The sequence below is a fragment of the Hemiscyllium ocellatum genome, chromosome 3 (genome assembly GCF_020745735.1).
Source record: "Hemiscyllium ocellatum isolate sHemOce1 chromosome 3, sHemOce1.pat.X.cur, whole genome shotgun sequence".
In the NCBI taxonomy this organism is placed as follows: Eukaryota; Metazoa; Chordata; class Chondrichthyes; order Orectolobiformes; family Hemiscylliidae; genus Hemiscyllium; species Hemiscyllium ocellatum.
In genome coordinates this window covers 20,512,318-20,531,930 of record NC_083403.1, presented here as the reverse complement: position 1 = coordinate 20,531,930, position 19,613 = coordinate 20,512,318, and the positions used below count along the sequence as shown (strand labels likewise).

The following is a 19,613-nucleotide window of genomic DNA, read 5'->3' as shown; positions in this document are numbered from 1 at the left end:
TCCTCCTCAACTCATCCTAAATGGTTTGCCCTCATTCTGAACCTGCTTCCTGGTTTGTGAGCCCCTTCCCTACCCAAGTCAGGGGAAACATCCTTCCTGCATCTACCCTGTCGAAGCCTCTAAGAATTTTATAAACTTCAATGCAATCACCACTCGTTCTTATAATTTGAGAGAAGATAGACCCAGTCTCCTTAATCCTTCCTCTTAGGACATGCCAGGAATCAGTTTGGTGAATCTTCATTACACTCATTCAATGGTAAGTATATCCTTCCTTTGGTGAGGGGACTGAAACTGCACACTCAAATCCTCATGTGTATCCAAAAATCATTTGCATTCCTAATTGCTGGCTGTATCTAATCTTCATTTCAAGTGAATTATTGAATGAGGGCATAATTGGACACCAACACTGCCCCATCCTCTTAATACTTAAGAAATGAGTATGTAAGTTAACTCGCTGAGGTTGAAAGTTTGTTTTCTGTTGTTTCATCACCATACTAGGTAACATCATCAGTGAGAGTTTCTGGTGAAGTGCTGGTGGTATGTCCCGCCTCTCCATCAGTCTTGGTGGGTGATGTCACTTCTGGTTCCTTTTTTTCAAGGGAAGGCAGGTAGGATCTAAATTGGTATGTTTACTGATAGAGTTCTGGTTAGAATGCCATGCCTCTAAGAATTCTCATGCATGTCTTTGTTTCGCCTGTGCTAGGATGTGTGTTGTCCCAGTCAGTGGTGTCCTTCTTTGTCTGTATATGGTGGGTCATGTCTTTTGGTGGCTAGTTGGTGTTCATGTGTCGTGGTGGCAAGTTTCGCGTTAGTTTGTCCAATATAGTGTATTTTACAGTTCTTGCATGGTATCTTGTAAATGATGTCAGTTTTGCTGGTAATATCTAATGGATCCTTTTAGGTTCATTAGTCACTGTTTAAGTGTGTTGGTAGGTTTGTGGGCTACCATGAGTAGTTTGGATGTCATTTCTGATATGTCGTTGACGTAAGATAATGTGGCTATAGTTTTTGGTTGCGTTGCACCTGCTTGTCTGGGTTTATTTCTGAGGAATTGGTGGATTATGTTTATCTACAGAAAAACAATAAACACCGACCAATTACTTAACTTTAGGTGCAAACATCCCAACACCCACAAACGGACCTGCATCAAGACATTATTTCAATGAGCTACATCACACTGCAGCACCCAAGAACTACAAAAAGCAGAAGAAAAATATCAGTTACAAGAAATCCAATAAACACAATCTGCCGCTTCCTCAGAAACAAATACAAACAAGCAGTCACAATGCCATCAAAACTATAGCCACATTACCTGGCATCAAAGACATATCAGAAATGATTTCCAGACTACTCAGATCCCTTGGCATCATGGTAGTCCACAAGCCTACCAACACACTTAAACAGTGACTAATGAACCTAAAGGATATATTAGATACTACCAGCAAAACCAACATCATTTACAAGATACCATGCAAGAACTGTAAAAAAAAACACACATCAGACAAACTAGCAGGAAACTTGCCACAGAATGCACAAACACCAACTAGACACCAAAAGACATGACCCACTATCACTAGTTTCCGTACATACAGACAAAGAAGGACACTACTTTGACTGGGACAACACACACATCCAAGAACAGGTGAAACAAAGACATGCATGAAAATTCCTAGAGGTATGATATTCTAACCAGAACTCCATCAATAAACGCATTGACTTAGATCCTATCTACCTTCCCTTGGGGAAAAAAAAACAGAAATGACATCACCCACCTTAAGAAACCAAGACCTATAAATAGAGAGGCAGGACATACCACCAGCACTTCAACGAAGACTCTCACTGATGATGTTACCTAGTAAGGTAAGGAAACGTCAGAAAACACTCAGTGAGCTAACTTACATACTTATCAACCTGAGCTACAAATCTTCTCAAAAGTTTAAGAAATGCTTTACATCTGCTTTTCCAATCAAAGCTGATAAGTTCCACTTTTTCACATTTGTCTTCCCTTTACCAAACTCTTTCCCTCTCACTGAGTCTGACTAAATCGCCTTGAAGCCTCTATGCATCCACCTCATAACTAATATTCTCAACTAGTTTTGTGTCATCTACAAACTTGGTCATAGATAGAGTCATAGAGTTGTATAGCACAGATACAGATACTTCCGTTCAACTTCTCCATGACAACCAGAAAGCCTAAATTAATATAGTCCCATTTCGAGTCATAGCTATGTACAGACCCTTCAGTCCAACTTGTCCATGCCGACCAGATAGCCCAACCTAATAAAGTCCCATTTGCCAGCACCCAGCCCATATCCCTCCAAACTCTTCCTATGCATATCCCCATCCAGATGCCTTTTAAATGCTGCAATTGTACTAGCCTCCACCACTTGCACTGGCAGCTCATTCCATGCACATACCACCCTCTGCATGAAAATGTTGCCTTTAGGTCTCTTTTATATCTTTCCCCTCTCATCCTAAACCTATGCCGTCTGCTTCTGGACTCCCCACCCCAGGGACATAGAACATAGATAGAACATTACAGTGCAGTACAGGCCCTTCGGCCCTCGATGTTGCGCCAACCAGTCATACCAATCTGAAGCCCATCTAACCTACACTATTCCATGTACGTCCATATGTTTGTCCAATGAGGACTTAAATGCACTTAAAGTTGATGAATCTACGACCATTGCAGGCAAAGCATTCCATATCCTTACTACTCTCTGAGTAAAGAAACTACCTCTGACATCTGTCCTATATCTATCACCCTTCAATTTAAAGCTATGCCCCCTCGTGCTCGCCATCACCATACTTGGAAAAAGGCTCTCCCTGTCCACCCTATCTAACCCTCTGATTATCTGATAATGTAAGTCTCTCTATTTGTCTATTTATCCTATCCATGTCCCTCATGATGTTATAAATGTCTATAAGGTCATCCCTCAGCCTCCAACAGTCCAGGGAAAACAGCCCCAGCCTATTCAACTTCTCCCTATAGCTTAAATCCTCCAGCCCTGGCAACATCCTTATAAATCTTTGCTGAGCCGTTTCAAGTTTCACAATATCCTTTTGATGGGAAGGAGACCAGAATTGTATGCAATATTCCAAAAGTGGCCTAACCAATGTCCTGTGCAGCTATAACATGACCACTCAACTCCTGATTTGGCCCATATCCCTTAAACTCTTCCTATTCATATATCCATCCAGATGCCTTTTAAATGTTATTGTATCAGCCTCCACCATTTCCCTTGTCAGCTCATTCCATACATTTCACGCTCTGTGTGAAAAAGTTGCCCCTTAGGTCCCTTTTATATCTTGCTCCTCTCACTCTAAACCTTATGCCCTCTAGTTCTGGGCTCCCCCACCCCAGGGAGAAGATTTTGTCTATTGATCCTAATCATGCCCCTCATGATTTTATAAACCTCAAAGATCACCCATCAGCCTCTAATGCTCCAGGGAAAACAGCCCTAGCCTATTCAACCTCCCTATATTCTCCCTAGCAAACCTGCCAACATCCTTGTAAATCTTTTCTGAACCATTTCAAGCTTCACAATATGCTACCTCCAGCAGGGAGACCAGAATTGAATGCATTATTCTAATAGTAGCCTAGCCACAACATGATCTTCCAACTCCTACACTCAATGCGCTGACCAATAAAGGAAAGCATACCAAATGCTACCTTCAGTACACACTCTACGTGCGACTTCAATTTCAAGGAACTTAGATTTGTTAAATTTGGGCCTCCCATTCAAATCATTGATGTTCAATGCATTTATTCTTGTGGTGCCCGCTAGTCATAGCTCGCCAGCTTTACCATGGCCCATTGGCCCCAACTCTCCATTTTATGTCTGTTAACCAATGTTAAATAAATATCAGTATGTTAATCCCAATCTCATGTGTTCTATTTTCAACCTACTTACTCCTGTGTGGGAGTTTAAACAATGCCTTTTGAAAATGCCATTGCACGACTTTGACTGGTTCCCCATTATTCATTCTGCGAGTTAGATCCTTAAAAAATCTGAAACATGTTTGTCAAACAGGATTTCTGTTTCATAAGTCCATGCTGAATCTGCCCAATCCTACACATCCTTGATTGATTCCACCATTTTCCCCTCCTCAGATGTCAGGCTAACAAGTCTGTAGTAACTATTCCCCCAATCCCGTCTAGTCTTAAGTAGCGCAGTTACATTCGCCTCCTTCCAGATGGTCACCAATGCACCCACTATCTCTTCAGTCATCTCTTTCAACAAAGTAATTGACTTAAGTTTCCAAGAATAGCTAAAGCTTGAGACATGGCATTACTCAAATGTGCTTTGACTATTGAAAGTTCTCTTGTCACTATTCATTTTTGCATCTCCTGTACTTTAAAACAGTGAATACTTTAACCACGCATATATCGTGAAGTTTCACAGCCTGTGTATGTATGGGTTACTTTGGCAGATATAATGAACGTTTTAACCTGTGTTTTTGTTTTAAAAAGTAACCACAATAAGTTCTTCAGTAAATCACTTGGATCCTTTTTTTACAATTGTCTGATAATTCCTCTAATCTAAAATACTTTCAGCATAGACTTACAGGTGTGATATGTTGCTTAGGGGTAAAGACTGTAGAAAAGTACAGTGCCTACTCAAAAGTTCACATTCACAGAAAAGAGGAAAATTTTTCATGAAGTGATAGGGAAATGTTAAGTTCCAGATTACTGCAAGGAGCTATATAAGTATATAAAATATAGGAATTAGAGAAATAAATAAGTACTTTGTGCCTGCCTTCACAGAGCAAGGCAAAAAAAGTCTCCTTGAACTAGTTCAGAGCCAAGAGTCTAGAGAATGGGGAACTCAAAGAAGTTGGTATTTGTAAAGTAGTAGAGATGTTAATGTGACTGAAAGTTGACAAATCCCTGGGATACCATGACCTTCACCATAGAGGCTTGGAAAGGGTGGATGCTAGGAAATTGTTTCCGTTAGGTGAGGAGACTAGAACCCGTGGACACAGCTTTAGAATTAGAGGGGGTCAATTCAGAACAGAAATGTGGAGACATTTCTTCAGCCAGAGAGTGGTGGGCCTGTGGAATTCATTGCCGCAGAGTGCAGTGGAGACCGGGACGCTAAATGTTTTCAAGGCAGAGATTGATAAATTCTTGATGTCACAAGGGATTAAGGGCTACGGGGAGAATGCGGGTAAGTGGAGTTGAAATGTTCATCAGCCATGATTGAATGGTGGAGTGGACTCGATGGGCCGAATGGCCTCGTTTCCACTCCTATGTCTTATGGTCTAATTAGTGACCATCTTTCAAAGTTTGGTTAATTCTGCAGAGGTTCCTGCAGATTGGAAGGTTACAGATGTGAAAGCCCACTGTTTCAGAAAGAAAGGAGAGCAATAACAGGGAAACTGCAAATCTATCACACTGACTTTAATTGAAGAGAAAACAGCAGAACATAACAAAGGGCATGAATGATTGACATTCAGAAAATAGTTGACTAATTGGGCAGATTCTGTATGGATTTATGAAGGGGAAATCATGTTTGACAAATCTGATAAGAGATTTTTGAAGAGATGAGTAGCAGAGCTGATGGGTGGGATCAGCAGATGTGGTGTATTTGGATTTTCGGAAGGTTTCTGATGTAGGTCCTGCTCAAGAGGTTAAACAAAATGAAAGAGCATGGGATTTGGGATGGTATACTATTGCAGATTGAGGGTTGATTAACAGACAGACAGTAGAGTTTAGGCTGAGCTAAGCCATTCTCAACTTCATAGGCTGTGACTAATGGGGTATCCCAAGGATCGGTGCTTGGGCCCCAGCTGTTCACAATCAACATCAATGATTTGGATGTAAGAGCCAATTTTAATATTTCCATGTTTACAGCTGATATAAAAGGTGGTGGAAATATGAGTTGTAAGAAGGATACGACAAAGCTTCAGGAGGGTTTCGATAGATTGAGTGGTAAGAGATGGAAGAGATGTGAGGTAGGAGAAATGTAAGTGCAGAGTATTTCTTAAATGTCTTAAATGGCTCTGTCTTCAATTTACTTCATGGCTGAGCTTTTGCAAAACTTTTAGGGTAGAGAATTCCAAAGATTCGCCTCCTCTGAGTTAGGAGGTACCTCCTCATCTCAGTCTTTAAAAAACTTGTCTTTTATTCTGAGACTGTGTCTCCTGGTTCTAGACTGCTTCACTCAGAATTCCAAGGATTCACCCCCTGCTGAGTTCCAAAGGGCTGTTGAAGCTGAATCACGTTGTAAGTTCAGGACAGGTAGCTTTGTAGTTACTAGAGACATTAAAGTAAAACCGGGTAATGCAGGAATATGACACATAGGTAGATGATGAGCCATGATGTAGAATAAAGTAGGCTTAAGCGACGTGATGGCTTATAGCAGCTTTGTGTTCCAAAAAAAAATTTTCAGCTAAAATGGTGAGTAATAAGTAACAAATGCTAAAGTTAGATTCACACTAGCTGAGGTCAATATTGATGTGATAAGAAAAGAGAGATAAATATCATTCTTCGTAGAACACAGTTTTTGGTTATAGATTAACGGCGATAAAACAAGTGCTGTGGTAGCCAGAAAGTCCTGTTAGAAGTGTAAATAATGAATAAGTAGAAGTCAGGTGAAGGCGGGATTATATGAAGTTCCATGGAACGTGCAGTTGAATCGGTTGCTGAGATTCATTGCTGAGGCTTTCTTGTAAGTAACAATCAGCTCAGCAGGCTACTACTGCTTGTGAAATCTTGACCTAACAAAGAGCCAGAACTATCAGGGGAGACTAAAGGAGGATGATTTCATATACCACATGTTTAAATTTTTAGGTAAATATTCAGTTCTTGATCAGTTGATTTGATAAAAATTTATAGAAAGCATTGAAAGCTGTTCAAAATACTAATTGTGTAGAGTTTTCAATAATTTGCTATTTAAGAGCTCTGTAAACATTTCTGAAGACTGTGAATTGAGAGGAGATATAATCCAGCTACAGTCTATGACTTGACTACACTATAAACGCTTTAACAAGTAGCCAAGTTATAATATAAAAGAGAGTTATCCAAAAGGAAAATGACTACTTTGCCAGTTGGCTGTGCAAGCCTGCCTTGAAGGAAGGAAGAGCTAGGCCATTGGCATTCTTGCACCCTCGACTAATTTATAGTGTAGTTTGCTATCTAAGATTTTCACCGACTGAACACAGTCTAGGTAAATGGGTTGAACATTGCCTTCAGTTTGTACATGCCAACAATGTGTAAAAATACCAACAAATTTAAAAGAATTCTTTCATGGGCTGTTTGCATTGCTGCCTAGGTGGTGAACTGCCTTCTTAAAATGCTGCAGTTTATTTGCTGTGGGTTAATCCATAATACCATTAGGTACAGAATTCTGGGATTTTGACCCAGAAACACTGAAGGAACAGTGATATATTTCCAAGTCAGGACGGTGAGTGGCTTGGAAGGGAACTTGCAGTTGGTGATGCTCCCATAAATCTGCTGTCTTGCTGTTCTGGTTGGTGGAGATTGTGGGTTTGGAAGGTGCTGTCTAAGGCTCTTTGGTGAATTTCTGCAGTGCATCATGTAGATGAAACTCACTGCTGCTACTGAGCTTCAGTAATGGAGAGACTGAATGTTTGTGAAAGTGGTGCCAATCATGCAGCCATTTCCACAGATTGTTGAGAATGAGATGTGTGAGATTTTTCAAACATGCCATACAAATGTCTGAGAAACATGAGTTGCACTATATGGGAGTATGTTTCCACTGTTTAGATAGACACCGCATGTTGGTTTAAAAACATCTGGAGCAAACTTACATTTACAGCTGTGCCGTAGACACGGGTTAGAGAATTGTCATAAACCTTCTCTATGACTCAAAATGAGAACGAGAGTTCATTATCACATTTGCAATATGTGGCACTGGTGGATTACAGACTAAAGATGTTCTGTGTTCTATCTTGCTAGCTAAGAGATGGAAGAGCGCATACTTTGCCCAGTGGATCAAAGGTAGGTTATAATTCTACTTGAAAATATTGTGCCTAATTAAGTTGTCCTCATGGTCTATGATAGGGACATGTATTGTTTTTAATGAAATACTTCGGCGAGGATGTGTTTCGAATGTAGTGATCAAATGCATTAGTTAGTCAAAGATCAGTCAGCTAATTAAATTGAAGTTGAATTAAGAACTGGACCAACTCTTAATGAGAACAGTCTTTGTCTTTGATTAGAGCTGACCTGCCCTGCTCAAAGATAATGATTTATATTTTACTGTAGTCCTCTCATATGTACATTAAGAAACAGAAGCTGGAGACCGACCTTGCTTGGTGGCAGATGTTCTGCGGCCACTGAGGTTTTACTTTAGAAATTGAAAGAAACTTTTTAAAATGTTTTTTTTCTCAAATCGGTGATTTGGTTGACAGCTATGAGTAATAACCAAATTTGCCGAAATATCGATGAGTAAAATTTGAATTCGGTCTTTAAATGCGTAATTCCAGTAATATTACTGTAACCTTTGTTGAAAACTGTTGGGGTTTATTCAGAACTCATTTGTTTTGTATGCGCATAGCATAGGATTTTTGATAAAGAGGCATCAGGATCATTTCATTGCAAAAGTGTTTTAGGATAACTTTTAGGGGCATTCTGTAGTCTGTTGTGCCATTTTATTTTTAAGGAGCTAGTTGTATTTAAGTAAAGAATGTGGAAAAAAAAACCTCTCATTTCCAAAGGAACCCTTCATGACTTAGGATAGTGCAAAGTCCTTTACAGCCAGTGAAATGCTTCTACCGTGCAGCCATTGTTGTAACGTGTGACCACGTCGACCAATTTACACGTAGCAAACTCTCATCAATGGCAGTCAACTAATAAACCATTTATCTGGTTTGCTGGTGTTAGTTTAGGGACTGATGGTCAGACATCAGGAGAACGTTTGTGCTTTTCTTTGAAATAACTGCCATTGAATCTTTTACCTGACAGATCAGACAGTGCAATATTCTTTTAGTTGTGCATGCCATCCTAAATCATAAGGCTAAAGTCTCGGGATTGTGACTTGAACCCTTCTATTTTCTGATTCAGAAGCAAAAGTAGCATTACTGAAACGTTTCTTGTTTTTATATAGTGATTTTCACATAAGTGTATTGGAACGATTGGGCACCAAGCAGGAATTAGAGAAGGTGTTACAAGAGTGTTGTTGATGCGGTTGCAAGAAAGTTTCAAGGTTTGTTTTTGAAGGTAAGGTGAGAGCTTGCAAGGGGAGGTGGTGCAGGAAGCAAATTCTACAGTGAGTGTAGACTGAAGACACTAGCAAAACAGTGGATGGGTAGCAAGAGAAGGAATCCACACTGAAAATGATGGAGTGCTTTACAGAGAGGGTTTTGAAGTTCATAACACCAGGTGTTGCCAATTTTGGTCTGAATTGTTGATTACCACAACTTGGACTTGCCTGCTGGAGCTAATGTGACGTCTGCAAGTTTAGTGCTTAGGTTAGGGACAATTTTCACTTTTAATTCCTGGCAGATTTCTTACAATCACTTTTGTAACAGTGACAATTGACTTTGGGATTACGTTCCCAATCCTGTAGTTTGATGATAAATATACTCACATCAAAAAGGCATACTTTGACAGGAGGGAGGATACATGGCAGAAATCTTCGCTTGGATACAGAAATGCATTTATGAAATTTACTTCTGTTGATCTGTGCTACAAAAGTGGTTATTGCCATCTGAATAATATTAAATTGAGCCTCCTTCATGGCATTAGTGGAAATGCCATTGAGGATTTATACTAAAGTTTATTTTCTGCTGTCTAGCCCATTAGCTGACTGATGCTAGGACAATGCTCACATGGTGAGGTCAATGGGACTAACTAATGGACCCCTGCTAACTCATTACAATCAGAGGAACCTACACTTTCTCCCTTTACAACATTTAGTTTGTTAGTTAGGAGTAGGTATGGATCATATTATCCCATGAGCCTTCTCCACCACTCATTGATCTTCTGCCTCAACCCTATTTTCCTGTTTGTTTGCTATTTTCTTTCATTCTCTGAAAATGTAAAGGTCTGGATATCACAACCTTAAATATATTTGTGATGGAGTATCCGCAGCCTCCCATGGTTTATAGAATTTTCTTTTGCAGTTTCCTACGGAACCTGATTCCATTCATATTATTTCATACTGTGTTCCAGGTCTTTCAGATTTCTGAATAATCTAAGTTTCTCCAAGGGAGAATTAATGTTATCTTTCTAGTCACTAGTGATTTTCTCACCATTGCTGTTTTGCCAATTAGTTGCCAGTTATCTTCCTCTTCCTTTTTTCAAATTGGAATAAAGCATTTGCAATCCTCTGGCACCACTCCCAGATTCAAAGAAGATTGAAAGGTTGTAGTTAGCTTTATCCTTGCTTCCTTCAACAAGTTAGCTTTCTCTGTGGGACCAAGTGACTTATCAACTTTTATGTATCCTTGCAAACTAATTCTATTTCTGTATCAGATATTTCTACTGGTCCCTTCCCTACTGCAAAATAAACTCTGTTCTCTTGTTTTTTGAAGATGGATGCAAAATAATTCTGGAGAACTTTAGTCATGCCTTCTATCTCCACAGGAGGTTGCCATTTCTGTTCTACTAGTCCTTTAGCTATCTGTTCATTTTTTATCGATGGATAAAAAGATTAATTTCTCTTTAAGTTTCCTCAATATGCATATTCAAACTCACTCTATCCTTTATAATTTCACTCTTTTTTTAATATATTGTCCAATTCTATTGCATTAAGTCCCTGGCATTTCTCATAAACCTGTGTTTTTTCTGTTCTTTGTTTTAATCTGTATTTCCTTTTGCATCCAAGGAGTTATCGCATTTCTTTCCACCTTATTGTAAATGCTTGGTTTGTACCCTTGTTTTCACTGAACTGCTAGTGTAATGACTGTCTTTTTATTTTCCTGATGTTTTGATTGTAGACTGAAATGGAAAAATAACTATTTTAGAAATCAAGGGATTGCTGCACTTTTTGAAAGCAAGGAATTTGACATTCATTGTGAGGGGTCTTTACACAGCTGCTGATTTTATGCTGTTGTAGATGGTTTGCAGGTGAGTTGAAGCCAGAGGCTCTGGGCAAATGGAGGTTTAGCCAGACAACAAGTAGTGGATGGATCTGTGGGGTGATCAAGTAACTTCACTGTAGTCCCAACGGGCTGCACCCTCATTAGAGAGAGAGCCAGCTGGTGGTGGTTTAACTTGAGAGTCACCATCTCTCAGGCAAAGAGTGAGGTCAAGAAAGTAGGACCTTCATGGTGACCTCCATTTTTATTATTTGGAGGTGCCGGTGTTGGACTGGGGTATACAAAGCTTAAAAATCACACAAAACCAGGTTATGGTCCAACAGGTTTAATTGGAAGCGCACTAGCTTTCGGAACATCGCTCCCACTACCACCTGATGAAGGAGCGTTGCTCCGAAAGCGAGTGTGCTTTCAATTGTTATTGGTATTGAATCCATGCAGTTGGTGTCATTCTGCATTACAAACCAGCCACCCAGTCAACTGAGCTAACTGACCTCTTGACAAGTTATCAATGACTGCCTGCCAATAACTCTGGTTCCCACATAACTGAATAGCTTGTGGCTGTGAACATGATAAGAGAAGCCATCGGATCTCCAAGTTCCGCTGTCTTTCTGTTCTCTGCGATGAGAACCACTTCAAGCTTGAAACAAAGCAATTTACTTTTACTTCAGCAGTTGCTGCAAGCTACGACTTTTTAATTAGTCAAAGCTCTTTACAGGTGTGTGCCAGTCACCCTCCTTCAAACAAGTGAAAGTATTCAGAGAAAGAAGATTGAGGGGTAATGTTCTGATCAGCGTAAGAATCATCTTACCAAATCTTGTGAACACGGACACCTTTCACAGTTTTTCTCTTCACCCATAGCAGCTTTGTTCTTTTTTCTCTCCTGTCCATGTGTGTAAGTGTTTGGAGAGCTAGTTTATAAGGAGGTTAGAAGCTTTAATTAATAGAATTGTATGTGATGGTTTATATATATGTTTTTCTGTAACTAAAGTCTATTTATTTGTAATAATTAGTCCTTATAGTGTCACAAAGTCATAAAACAGCAAGCTGACCCTTTGGTCCAACTTAGTGGTGATGACCAGACATCCCAATCTGATCTAGTCCAATTTGCCAGCATTTGGCCTTCTAGAGCCTTCCTATTCGTATACCCATCCCGATGTTTTTTAAATGTTACAAGTGTAGCTGCCTCCACCTCTCTGTCTGGGAGCTTGTTCCATACACACACCACCCTCTGCATGAAAAGGTTATCCCTCAGGTCCTCTTTTAAATCTTTCCTGTCTCACTTTAATCCAATGCTCTCTCTAGTGTTTGACTCCCCCACCCCTGGATGGAAATCCTTGGCTATTCATCCTATCCATGCCCCTTAAGATTTTATAAATCTCTATAAGGTCATCGCTCAGACTCCACAAAAAACTGGTCCAAGCTTTGTCAACCTGAGGCTAAAGGCCAGACAAATTGGGGAATTTTTAAAGTCTTTAACTTTTAAGATGACTCCCAGAATAACACGGCTTGATTTTCAGCCCATTTCCCCAATGAGATGTAACACCGGTTAACCTTGGTTTCAAATCTGCCAGTGTTTGATCAACCATAAGTCTCTCTTTGAGATGGCTATTTTCACTTCTGATTATGTTTTTTCTCATCACTTTCCAGAACTATTTTATGTTTAAACTGCAATTTGTATTATGACCACTCTTTGCCCAAATTAATTCTGCTTTTCCCTGGCTCTAATATCTGCATTGCTGCCTTTCTTCTGAGAGGAAGGAAAGAAATTTGATATTGTCTTTGAGTGGACAGACAACTAGACAGTGGACAGAAATATCCATAAAAAAACAAGAGTCCGTTGTTTAAAAATGAGGGAAGGCAGGCATATTCGTAGCTGTAGTGATTGCAGTGAGGTCAGCCAGGCGGACCGCATAGAATGAGTTCCCTGGTTGGGGATGTTAATCTAATCTAATCAGGGAGTCCTGGCTGACAGATATAAACAGGAGTGTCATAAGTTCTGTGCACTCTTAGTGCTGGTTTTGAGACAGCTGGATCAGTGTTAAGGACTTTCCATGTCTAAATAAAGTGTGACTTAGATTTTCCTGAGATTAGGTTTTTTTCTTAGGTTACTTACAGTGTGGAAACAAGCCCTTCGGCCCAACAAGTCCACTCCGACCTGTCGAAGCACAACCCACCCAGACCCATTCCCCTATATTTACCTTTTCACCTAACACTACGGGCAATTTAGCATGGCCAATTCACCTAACCTGCACATTTTCGGATTGTGGGAGGAAACCCACGCAGACACAGGGAGAATGTGCAAACTCCACACAGAGAGTTGCCTGAGGCGGGAATTGAACCCCAGTCTGTGGAGCTGTGAGGCACCAGTGCTAACCACTGCGCCACCGTGCTGCCCACGCATCACTTGTGATGAGATACAGGCCTCTGTGGAGTTGTTACATTGATGATGAGAGAAAAGCAAACCCCTGAAGAAATTTGCTCGCAATAATCGTCTTTAAGTTGGGGCAAGCATTTCTGGCATCATGCTGAGCAAGCCTAGGGAGCAAGGGTCGCTGCCAGATACTAGCTGAACTCCTCCAGGTCGTCCAGGGGTTTCCAAAATGAAGATATTGGTGACAAGTTTTGTCTGGTGGCCAGGATAATGGGAATGGCTTGGTAAACCCTGGACTCTGTTACATGTTGATGATGCAGGTCCTTTCACATATTTAGTCATTGTGGACACCCACTCAAAATGGCTGGATGTGCATACGGTTCATCTGTCAAACATGGGGACGACGATAGAAAAAGTGCGCGCATCTTTTGCAGTACAAGCACTCCCGGAAATGTGGGTCACAGATAATGGGACATCTGTTACCAGCAGGGAATTTGAGTATTTCCTAAAGTCAAATGGCATTCGATGTAGAAGGACAGCTCCATACCATTCATCAACTCATGATATGGCAGAAAGAGCAGTTCAAACCTTGAAAGCAGGCTGAAAGATTCTGCCTACAACTTCACTAGACACCAAACTGTTCTAGTTCCTGTTTGATGAGGGGAGGACCCCTAATGCAACTTCAGGCACAGCTCCAGCAGAGTTGCTAATGAGGAGAAGGCTCCACACCATGTTAAATCTAATCTTTCTGGACCTGGGTGGGGAAGGTGAAATGGCCTCAGGAACACCAATGTTGACACAAGACTTTGCTAAGTGAAAGATACAGTTTAGATAAGGTAATGAAGTTTGCTGTAGGAACCACGACAATAGCCCTGCAGAAGTAAGAGGTCTGGTCAATGCAAGGTCAGACAAAGTGACACATTAAAGTTCAGGTAGGTCTGATGGTCCTGAATGTGCATGTGATCCATCTTAAAGCTGCAAACCTGTAAACAGTGCGTGAGCAAAATGTACCTGGCTGCTCGACTGCCTTTCTGACTGTTCCGTAACCCGTGAACTCTCCCACTCTGTCAAGCATTGAAGATAACTCGGCATCTGAGATGGACATGGCAGACATTGCTGCCTCTAGGCCATTGCTGCCAAAAGAGTAGAATGATTTTCTTCCAAGACAGTCCAGGCCCAAGAAGCTAGCAAGGTGGCAAGAGCAGCATGGTGGCTCAGTGGTTTCCACGTTCTCCCAGTGTCTGCGTGGGTTTCCTCCAGGTGCTCTGGTTTCCTCCCACAGACCAAAGATGTTCAGGTTAGGTGGATTGGCAATGCTAAATTGTCCATAGTGTTCAGGCATGTCTAGGTGGATTAGCCATGGGAAGTGCCGGGTTGCAGGTTGGGGAATTGATCTGGGTGGGATGCTACATAAGCAGAAAAGTACAGCACAGAACAGGCCCTTTGGCCCACGATGTTGTGCCAAGATTTAATCCTAATGGCAAATATAGTAACTTAACCTACACACCCCTTAACTCACTGCTATCCATGTGCATGTCCAGCAGTCGCTTAAATGTCCCCAATGACTTTGCTTTCACCAGCTCAACTGGCAATGCTTTCCCTGCATTCACAACTCTCTGCGTAAAGAACCTACCTCTGATGTCTCCTTTATACCTTCCTCTTAATATCTTCCAACTGTGACTTCTCGTACCATCAATCCTGCCTGAGGAAAAGTCTCTGGCTATTGATTTTATCTGTTCCTCTCATAATTTTGTATACCTCAATCAGGTCTCCTCTCTTGCTCCTCTCCAGAGAGAAAAGTCCGAGCTTATTCATCCTTTATTCATAAGGCAAGCCCTCCAGTCCAGGCAGCATCCTGGTAAACTTTCTTTACACCGTCTCCAAAGTCTCTGTATCTTTCCTATAGTAGGGCGACCAGAACTGGACACAGTATTCCAAGTGTGGTCTTACCAGGGACTTGTAGAGCTGCAGCAAAACCTCGCGGCTCTTAAACTCGATCCCCCGTTAATGAAAGCTGCTTAGAGAGTCGATGTCGACTTGCTGGGCTGAATGGCTTGCTTCCGTACTGTAGGGATTATATGATTCTAAAAGGTGAGCTACTGTGCATTACACTCCACCCATGTCCGAGGCAGAGATGGAGGAATCTGACCTGGTGCTAAAATGTCCCACAAAGGGCTATGAGAAAAAGAACCAGCCTATGTCCTCGGACTCAGAGGGGGAGGGGCGAGGGAGGTAGTGCTTGTAATGAAGTCAGCCAGGCGGACCTCGAAGAGTGACTTCCCTGATTGGACCTGTTAACCTGGTTCAGTCAAGGAGCCCTGGCTGACAGATAAGAGCAAGAGTATCAGACATCCTGTACACTTAGAGCTGGCTCTGAGGAAACTGGATCAGTGTAAAAGACTTGCTACTGCACATGTAAATAAAGGGTGACTGGATGACATGATGCTGGCCTCTGTGGAGTTATTTCAATAGCTACATGTGCCTGTTACTGTTAGAGGCCACTGGTTAGTTGATTAGTGGCTGATTTTCTATTTCTCTTCCCTGTTGACTCAGGGCACTTTCGAAAACCGACTCAGTCAATACAGTTCAACAGTCAAACCTGCAACTTTGGATTCATTTGACTTAGTTTCTCACATGGCAGCGGCAAGGAAAGCAACGGATGCTACTCTGAGATGCAAAGGGCCGTTTGCACAAGACTGTTTGCACATTGTGATGAAATTCATAAATCCTCCCTAACAGTTGAACACACGCGTGCCTGAGAAAAGATTTGGACACTTCGGAATAGATTGTCTTTCCCCGAAAATATATTGTGCAAAGGGAAATCTTGCTTTTCAAGTGCATGTACATTTTAATGCTGGCATTGGGAGAAAAACAGACTTAATTTTATCCTGCATTTAAAAAAAAATCAAGAAAGTGAAGATGTCTTCCCTCTGCTTCCCTACTACCCCCACCCAGTCCCACCAAACCCACCACTTCCCACCTCTCACTCACCTTTGCAGGTTTTGCATGCTGTTCCTGTGTGGTGTGTGTGGCTGCATTTGCAAACATATTACACCTTCCCGGGCATTACAAGAAAGTATTTGTTGAATGGTGGTAAAGGGGCTGTATAGAAGCTAACAGCATTCTGCAGAGACTTTACGGTAAACTTGGGGCTAAGTAGCACTGTGGTTAGGGTAGCCAAATGCTATTGAGGAAGTGGACACAGTAGCACTTCCGTATCAAAGAAGTGCTTCGCAAATGTGATGCAAGTGATAATTTTGAATGCCTCCTTTTCAGGAAGGACAGTACTATGTACTGTAAGCCAATAAATGTTTTATGTATCACATTTGATTGAGGATAGCATCTCAAAATAGAATGAACTGTTTCAACTCCAGAAAGATTTTTAAATTTTTTTTTATTGTGTAGCTGAGTCTAGGAGTTATGTTATATTGAACAGAGCTCTTAATTCTTCAGAGCTATCTGTAATTAACGCAGTAATGTAAATTACTATTTAGTGTACAACATATATTTTAAGCCAGTGTAACAACCTAATTTTAAGAAATAAGCCTGCAGAAATAATCACAAAAGTGAGTGCAGTTGTGTATTACTTGTGTATGAAACATGAGTTTTTTAATCCTTGCAGCTTCCTTAAGAGTTGGCACATTAATGTTCAGATAAAAGAACAAAGACAGATTTTACACCTTTTATAAGTTATACTTCCACACAGACCCAGCCCAGTTTAATGCTTCTTTAGATATTCCCCTAGCAGGCATTGCACCTTGGGTTTGGGTAGCAATAGATTTGTTATAAGAAAATTAAGTCTCTTCCCACTCGTGGTATCAGTCAAGACTTCTCTTCCAAGAACTACTGTGACCCTGAGAATTTGATCAGTCATACTCCGAGGAATGTAGAAAATGTTGCTAAAGGAAGTCGTGGTTAGTGAGTCAGCATACATGAGTAATTTTTGTTCCAATGAGCATGAAGGCTGTGCTTCTGCAACTCTTTTGGGTATAATAGACCAATGGGGGAGAGACTGCTGGTATGTGTAGGCAATATGCTGGTGTTTGCCAAATTGAATTGAAACCCAAGTATTTAGTTGATGAATTCCTTTGTTCTCAAAACTAAAAGTATATTTTTGAATGAAGAAAGCTGCCAGAGACAATGGGTAAGTATTCTCTGAATGACTTGTTTAAACATTCTGCAGTGGATTGAGTTGAAGATAATTTGATTTGGCCTTTGGTCTCTCTTTGGATTCTTTCATTCATGCTGAAGTTTTTGTTTGATGTGTAGTTGTTCTTTGGTGTGTAGCAATGGCTGAAGAAAGCTTTTGATTACCACTTTTTGCTAAAAGGGTACATTTTCATTGACATTTTGTTCTTGAGCTGAGAGTTTGGGCGTGATGTGTTATGATCAGCAGTGTTATCGATGTGCTTTGCATTTTTGACTCTGGGTTCTTGTTTGAAGTGTATTCTTCAGCATGCATATCCTTTATTGTATCAGCAAAGTTATGTTAGAAAAGGTTGGTTTTTTTTTAATTAATGCAGATGTTGTCAGTATGAATATGCCTTTACTGTAGTGAAGCATGCGTGGGCTTTTGCATGATATAAAATCTTTATATCCTTTTTTTGTTTGTTTGATATGGAAGACTTCCAGTAGACTGATAGATAAGAGGCTTGCATGTTTGGTGAATGGCTTTTGAGACATCTTCTAGAAAGTCTGGTGGATCAGCAATTAAGGAGGCTGTTCTCCAAGCCCCAAAACTGAAGAGGCACCTGGTCACAGTTTGTGTCTCTGCACTCAGTCAAGACAAAAAATTTCACTTCAATGATGAAAAGGGGAAGGGGTGACTGTGCAAATTATGTCTGTTATCTGCATGATAGTGTAGATTGTTGTTTTGATGTATTTCAGCAGCACAGAAGGATCAATGTACGCTTTAGAGACAGAATCTAGTCATATCAATTTGTGTGCAGCATATAGCACATACAATCCACTAGCAGTTTCTATTCTCTGTTAATTGCTCAGGGATATTATTCTTGAAATGTATTTGTTTTTCTGCACATTGAATCCTGAGTACAGTTTTGTCAATTTGAGAAATGGACTCAGTGAAGCAGACATTTGTGCTAATGGTTCAACAATTGTACAGTAATTTTGTGTCTTTCTGAAATAAGTGACTATGTCATTACCGCATTGGTTACAGGCTCTGTGCTTGACATTATACATGTTTCGTATATACGTGGAATTTGTATGTAGATGCAACATGTGTGTTTGCAGTAATAGAAAAATGAGAAAAATTTAACAATTACAAGAAGTTAATGATTACCATAGACTCTTTGTTAGAACAGCAGTATTTTCAGTGCTTTGTTTTTATTTCAAATTTCCAGCATTTCAGTACATTTTGCTTTTGTTTCCTTTGTAATAGGTTTTCTAAAAGTTGGAGCCCTCTTTACACTACCATGAAGTCTTTTCTTTAATTCATTCATTTCTTGCCTTTCCTTATAATGCTTAAAGTTGGTGTGAACCCCCTGTCTTGACCCACTGTTGTCCATACCCACAGTGCCATTGTAAGAGAGAATTCCAGGATTTTGAGCCATTGGAGGATTGGTTCCAAATCAGGACACTGTGAGATTTGGAGGGGAGCAGCTGGTGGAGGTGGGGGGATACAAATGGTCCTTGTTCTTTGAGGCAGTGGAGATCATAGGTTTGGACGGCGTTGTTAGAGGAGCATCAATGAGTTGTTGTAGTGTATCTTGTAGGTGATACACACTGTCACTGTGTGCCAATTGTGGGCATGAATGTTTAAGATGTTGGATGGGGTGCCAATCTGCTTTCTGCAAATGGCATTAAGTTTCTTGAATGTTTTTGGAGCTCCATCACACTCCAAACTGTCCCATGTAGACAGTGGATGGGCTCTGAGGAGTCCGTACGCGAGTTTCTCACGACAGGATTCCTCATCTCTTACTTAGACCTGTAAGCACATTATTTATATGATGGGGTCAGTTCAGTTTCTGGCCACGTAAACCTTTACACTGCTGATTGTGGGGGAATCAGTGGTGGTAACGCCATTATGTAAAATGGAGATTATTAGATTCTGCCTTTTGGAGGTGGTCATTTTTGTTTTGGTGCTTTAAGAACCGAGTACACTGCTACGTCAAGGACCAGGATGACATCACATGATCAGCAGCATTTAGTCCTCCAATGAGCAGCATTCCAGACTTCCAAACAATTCACTCTGAAACTGCATATTATCAGTTTC

The 19,613-nt window shown here is 40.8% G+C and overlaps 2 long non-coding RNA genes across 11 annotated transcripts in view; one reads left to right on the top strand and one right to left on the bottom strand.

Annotated features, from left to right (window-relative positions):
- The window catches only part of LOC132830974 (uncharacterized), a 41,194-nt gene extending 24,701 nt beyond the window's left edge, over positions 1-16,493 (bottom strand). The window contains exons 1-2 of the long non-coding RNA XR_009646463.1: positions 16,373-16,493; positions 11,819-11,918 (exon numbers count right to left, since the gene is read on the bottom strand). This is a non-coding gene — a long non-coding RNA (uncharacterized LOC132830974). The remainder of the gene's footprint in view (positions 1-11,818; positions 11,919-16,372) is intronic.
- LOC132830941 (uncharacterized) overlaps positions 1-19,613 on the top strand; it is a 558,005-nt gene that overhangs the window by 208,730 nt on the left and 329,662 nt on the right. The window lies entirely within an intron of this gene.